General features: G+C 37.4%; 1 protein-coding gene across 3 annotated transcripts in view; it reads right to left on the reverse strand.

The window, feature by feature from the left end:
- unc5db (unc-5 netrin receptor Db) overlaps nt 1-6,678 on the reverse strand; it is a 263,236-nt gene that overhangs the window by 82,276 nt on the left and 174,282 nt on the right. The gene's annotated exons all lie outside the window — the stretch shown is intronic.

Below are 6,678 nucleotides of genomic sequence, written 5' to 3' on the forward strand. Positions count from 1 at the left end.
CTGTTTTGTTTGACTACCGTTTTTTGCCTGTGCCCTTCTAGTTCTGATTGCCTGCAGTATACCGACCTCTGAGCTATTTCCCTTGACTACCCAAATCTGGATTCTCCTGGCTATTCCTGTCTACCGGCGCCGACCCTGGATTGTTTGATTGACCTGATTTAGCTTCTCGGACTTTGTATTATTTTACCTGGTTGTTCCTAGTAAAATATCTTCTGCTATATCGCTCGTCTGGTCTTATAATTGAGTCCACCACACAACACCGTTTGTCGTCCTTACACGGCACACCTGACAATGATTAATTATATGGACAATTGTGGGTGTGGTGTATGAATGTTAACACTTTGTAATAATTCTTTAGGATATTACTTGTGTGGTGTAGAAGATAATTATTTAAGAATGTAATTATGTAAGAATGTTAACACTGTTATAATCTTTTTTTTGCATAATACTTGTGTGGGTAGAAGTAAATCATTTACTGCTTGCAAACCAATAATGGTAAGATGATGTCATGGGGTAGGACTGGATAAGTCTGACTTCTTCCTACTTCCATTCAAGCATGTACTAGGTATAAGCAAATTGATATTGGATTATGTGTATGTGTGTTGTCATATCAACTGTTTTTACATGCTTGAAAGAATAAATCAAATCAAATCAAAATTCAGTATGTATGCTACGTTACAAAGATAAGAAGCCTAATACAAGCCAACACACCCGACATTACAACAGCAGCAGTGACATTAAGGTAACATTAGGATAACCCTATGATAACTTGACTAATTTATAGGCTAGCGGTAACTGGTCTGGATGTGTTTTCAAGCTGAACATGGTACGGAGTATTTTATCTTTTCCTGCTTTCTTTACAAGAGACAGTGTTTTTCTGTTAAGCACAGGGGTTTTGAAATCCTTATATCCAAAGGCGAGAAAATATTAATCTCATTACCAAAGCTAGTTAGTTAAGTTAATCAGATTTAGAATCAGCTTTATTGGCCAGGTGTGTTAGACACACGGGGAATTTGACTGGTATAGCGGCTCTCAATGTGCATGTACATGTCCTTTTGTACAGCAGCAGTGGACAAGTAAACAATGTAAGGCTGAGAACAGAAGTAAAGAAGTAATGTGCAATTAAGCAAAGGAATGTGCATTAGGAATAAAAATAAAGTACTATATACACACAGTCTGTATTCACAGCAATTCTTCTCTGGTGAAAGTAATCTAGGATGGATTGCAAAAGACCGAGGAAATAAGGAAAAACAACACACACAAGAGAGCACGAGTACACAAGGCAGCTATAGTTGTCAGTGCTATCTTTCTTAAGATGTTTGTGTCCAATTTTCAAACATAAAATAGGTAGTATTTTCTGTTCCATGACTGTAGACACTGTTTCAACTTTATTTTTGGTGCTATGTTAACACACACTCAATATTTAAACAGTACACCCTTAGTGGACACACACACACACACACACATTCAATATGACACAAAATACACAGGATAATGTGGTAGTACAGCTTGAGAGACATTTTCTCCCCATTAACCCCCAGGCCTTTTATATAATGGGATTTGATGCAAGGCTATGAAACAAACACAGTCTGGTGCATGCTAATAGCTGGAATTCTTCCACCATACTCTCACATCTGATCAAGGAACAGCTCATGGTGCTTAGCTTAACAAATACAGGGAGACCATATGCTGCCTGAAGATTTTTTGGCAGCAGGTGCACTGCCTATAATACTGTGCTGTAGTAAGAAGGTATTTTTCTTTTGTGATGTTCCGCAGGCCATACCTACATTCCACATTTGTTTGTGGTCTCCTCTCAGCTATTTGAAATGCAAACAATGTGTTTGTATGTTGCGGAGAGAATTATAAATGCTGAGTTTGAAAGTCTCTGGGAAATATATGCATATTGTTTCCCCTATGACTTGTTGCTAAGATTCTGCCCAATGCGATTATCTGACTACAGATACATAGTGGATACAACTGAAAAACTCAAGTTTTTTTCCCCCAATTAATTAATTAATTAATTTGCTGATGTCTAGTTTCTTATATTGCCTAGTCGCCAAATCCATATTAATGTGCTTTGGGGACATTTTTGCTGCTAAGCAGACATTATGATTTTGTGCCATTTCCTGTCATGGTTCACAGTGTTTGTGCTTGACCTTAATTCCAAACTCACAAGAGGGTTTTTTAAAAATATAAAACAACCTTTTGTGCTAAAATAGAGAGTGTGAAAGTTTTCACGAGCTCTCCATGGTGACCTTTATGTCAGCCTACATAAACTGGCTTTCCACAGTAACCCAGTGGACATTTACAGTATAAAGTGTATGCTACAGTTCGAAAAGGAGCATTACTGAAGCTGTAAGATAGAATGATTTCACTTGCTAGTACTTATACTGTATACCTTGGCTTCCAGCATCTGTGCAGTGGCAGCCTGGTCACACTTAGCCTGCAGAGCCCATTGAAGAAACACCATTGAATGCTTTATCTCTGACAGCACAATGATTTTTAAGATGTAAAGAGCCAAACATCAAAGCCATTTAGTATGCCTTCTTCAACTATCTGTATACAATATAAGTAATAAAACAAAGGAAATGTACTGCTTTAATACTAATGATCCACTAGTGCTGGTTTATGTTTGCTATTGTCCCATGAATCCAATAAAAAGACCAAAAGGAGGTCCCAGTACATAGTTTTAGTTGTAGTACATACAGAATAGGCTAATAATTAAATGTAATGTTAAACTAATGTCATGTAGGTTTATTTTGTTTTCTTTAATCAATCATCACTCAAAACAAGTGCATTTTCTGAATTATTTATGTGTCAGAAATCTCATGTTACCATTAAAAATGCTGTAAACTAGAAAGTGTTTACTATCTAGGTAATAATACACGTGATCTCTGACACTGAGCATGATGCTTGTGCATTATTTGATATAAACACATATTCACATGAGCAAGAGCAAAAGTTACCAGGGCCATGGCTCCTCTGGTCCCCACACTTCGACAGTCTATGAACAACACAGCAGACAGTTTGTATTGGCTTATTTTTAATCACCTGTTCTCTCCTAGCATTTCAATCCCCACAGCATGACTTTCATTCCTATCAGGTTTCTCTTTTTGTCTTTGCCATCTCTTGTTAAGTGGCTATCTTCCTCGTCATGGTGCAGCCCCTGACCTCATCAATAGCCCTGTACTCTCCTTGCACCATCATTAAGGCAATGCTCTGGGCTGGCTTGTCAGAATTGGGTGGCCTTGTCAGTCAGCAGCCCAGACAGCTGGGTTCATCACAGCCTACACTTTGCTCCTGTCTGCATCTCCTTCCTCCCACAAACACGTGGATCAACCCTGATAACAGAGTGCTACCTCCTTCCCTAACTGCTGCATACAACTTCAGTCATTCTCTGAGGCCTGTCGGCCATGGTGGTGCTGCAGGACTGCTTATCATGCCTAAGTAGAAAATGTTTAATCCTCTTCTTTTGCACGTTATTTTTTCATTCATTCATTCGTGTGAATGCCACACTGAAAACATAACCTTCCATTCCCCACTCTTAAGGCCACATTAAAGTTTCATAGCTTTAACTGGGAGCAAGAGGCACTAGCTGAAAACTTCAGCACCCATGCATCAGTCAGTGTCTCGAAGCTCCACTTTTTGTTTTAGACCTGAAGCCAGAAAGTAAGTTTTGAAATCCAGACATTACAGAAAAACCAAACCTGAGTCATTGTGATTGATCACCAATCCCATCAGTGGTTTTCCTGCTCAGAGATCCAAAGAAGTGGCATTTTATCTGGTACCTTCATAAAAGGTGTGATTGGTGCATTATTGCAGCTGACTGAGAATAAAACTGATGCAGCAAAGTGCATTGCATCTAAACATATTGGGTGCCTCGCCGGGCATGTCTATGAGACAAAAGCAAATCAGGCTCCTGCTCATCAAGACACTGTGACAAAGCACTACTAGTGATCAACAACTACACATGGTACTTGTCAGCTTAGCTAGAGCCTTTATCTGATCAGTGTTGCCAGGTGTAAGATAATTATGGTATTCATACAATAATTTGATTCTTTGTACAAAGCACAATCAGTCACTGTAAAAATCTCTAAATGTACAAAATTTTCAAATTACAGTTTAAGTTTTTGTTGTCATAATAGTTAAACAGTGCAGGTCTGATCTGGAACCAGTCAATGGATATCAGAATTTTTAAATGCAGCGGGGCTCTGTATGATGAGTCGCTGAGGCTGCATTTCTACTTTCTCTGCAAAAGAACACGAGTGAGAGCTACAAAGACCTGCTGCCTTTATGGACAGTGTCAGTAGTTGGACACCAGACCGGACCCGGCTCTCAGAGGTGACTGCCATTACAAGCCAGCTGAACCAGCTACTGCTTAATTTGAGCAAAGTTTTCTCCTGACAAATTTTCATAACCCAAAGTCTGTGATGACCTAAGACCAAAAGAATTTTATGACTGAACAAAGTAAAGAAAATATGTCTGGTGCTGTATGTACTGCTGCATGGTTCAGTTTGAGTCTCTATAACCTACTAACTAGGTATCAAAGTAAAAAATAGAAATGCAACAAACAATGCAAGTGAAAGTTTGTAAATAGTATATATTAAGGTAATACTCTTTCCTTTTTTCGATATTTGTAAATAATAATGTGCAGGTGTTAGGTATACATGGAGTGGGGCAGGGCTGTCCCTTATATTTTCACAGTGAAGGTAACAACCCTACATAGATAGAATTTCTTTAATATGGTCACTTCTCATCTGTTGATAATGTTCATGATAACACCCACACTAAAACCCATACTAACACAATGTAGCATGTGAAGATAGCTGTTAAATATATGGCTTACCATATTAGAATTCACCTTTACTGAAACATTATTTTCTCTGTCTTCTTGAATTTTTGGCAAACAACTTCCCTGCCTATTATTCTGCCTAGAATTATTCACCTACTAGTCTGGCACCTTCCAGGCCAACACTTTATTTGTATTCTCACACTTCAGGCTGATTAGGCTGGGAAAACACTGCAACAATTAATCTTGCTTTTAAATGCATTGCTTCCAACACATAACAATGAATTTAACAGGCAGAAAATATGTCCTCAATAAATGATTAGGAAAGGATGAAAAAGTACACATTTAATTATATAAGTGAGACATATAGGCTAAGTTAAAGTTTCAAAGTGACTGCTTCCTCAGCCTGTCTCCCCTCACTGCATCATTTCACCACTGTTGGTCTCTGCACTGAATGGAACCTATGACGACCAATTTATGAGTCAGTAGTTTCTGTCATAACTAATGTCCATGACTTAAATTCCACATCTTTTCTACACATCACTGCAATGTCAAAATATGTCATTTTCTGGGTCTTTGTAAGGCATATAAGGGGATATTTACAAAAGTTTTGCAGCTCATTTCTTCACACTAAACAGTGAAGTGAATTTATACATTTAACCTCATGCAATATGGATTTTAAGACATTCCTGAAAAAAGGACTTAAAGCTAATATCATAACAGTGAAAACGTTTTGTTGTTGTTTTTGCCTCAGATTACCTTTATTTCAATATTACCTTTTGAGTAATATTGTAATTACGACCCATTCAGTGCCTTTGTACCAGTTTCAATATCTCTAAAATACTAATACAACCAGCAAATCACAGTATTTTGCCAAAAAGAGAACAAACACCTTGTTACAGACTGGGTTTTTCTGCCTCACATTACCTTCATATCACTCTTGTGGATTATATTGGAAAGATTGTCAACCATATTGTCTGATCTACCAGTTAAAGTACCTCTAAAAAGCCAGTCAAGCTAATAAAATGCAATTTTTCCTTGTTAAAACATGATTACAGCTAATATCTTGATACTGAATGTGGGTTTTTGGCCTCAGATTAATTTTATATCACTCCTGTGGCTTATATTTTAAAGATTATGAGCCAACCGGTCTGTTTTACTAGTTTAAATAACTGTAAAGGGCTGGTACTTCTAATAAAATCTAGATTTCTTCCTGCCAAAAAGTGATTACAGCTAATATATTGATAGTGGATAGTTTTCTGGCTTGTATTACCGTTATAACAGTCGAGTGGTTTGTATTTTATAGGTTAAAAACCATCCAGTCTGCTCTACTAGTTAAAGTACCTGCAAAAATCCATAACAATCAGTAAAATGCAGTTTCTCCTTGCCAAAAATGTGATTACAGCTAATACATTGTAATATACTTGGATTTTCTGCATCAGATTACATTTATTTATCTCTTTTTGGTAATATGTCAAAAATTATAAACCATCCGGTCTGTTCTACCAATAAAAGTACTTCTAGACCAAACCAGTAAAATACTTTTTTTAAAATACACCTAGGACCTAATATTAAGATGTTAGCAGGTTGACATAATGTCTTTTTTCTTTTTTGTTAAAAGTTGTTACCTATCTACTGCCTCGTCCTCATTATTTGCACAGTGCACAAGAAGTTACATGGAGTGACTGTGGTAAGAATTACCTGCCAAACGTTAGCATGTTAGCATTTAGCTGAAAGCAGTGCACTCAAAGACAGCATCACAGAGCTGCTAGAATGGCTATAGCTCCTGTTTTGGCACTGCCTATTGTGGTTAACCAGACCAATATGATTATTTCTGACTCCATCCATCTATGTATTCTTCCCTCTCTAACATGATCACTTCAGTGTTA

The sequence above is a fragment of the Monopterus albus genome, unplaced genomic scaffold (assembly GCF_001952655.1).
Source record: "Monopterus albus unplaced genomic scaffold, M_albus_1.0 scaffold40.1, whole genome shotgun sequence".
NCBI classification, from domain to species: domain Eukaryota; kingdom Metazoa; phylum Chordata; class Actinopteri; order Synbranchiformes; family Synbranchidae; genus Monopterus; species Monopterus albus.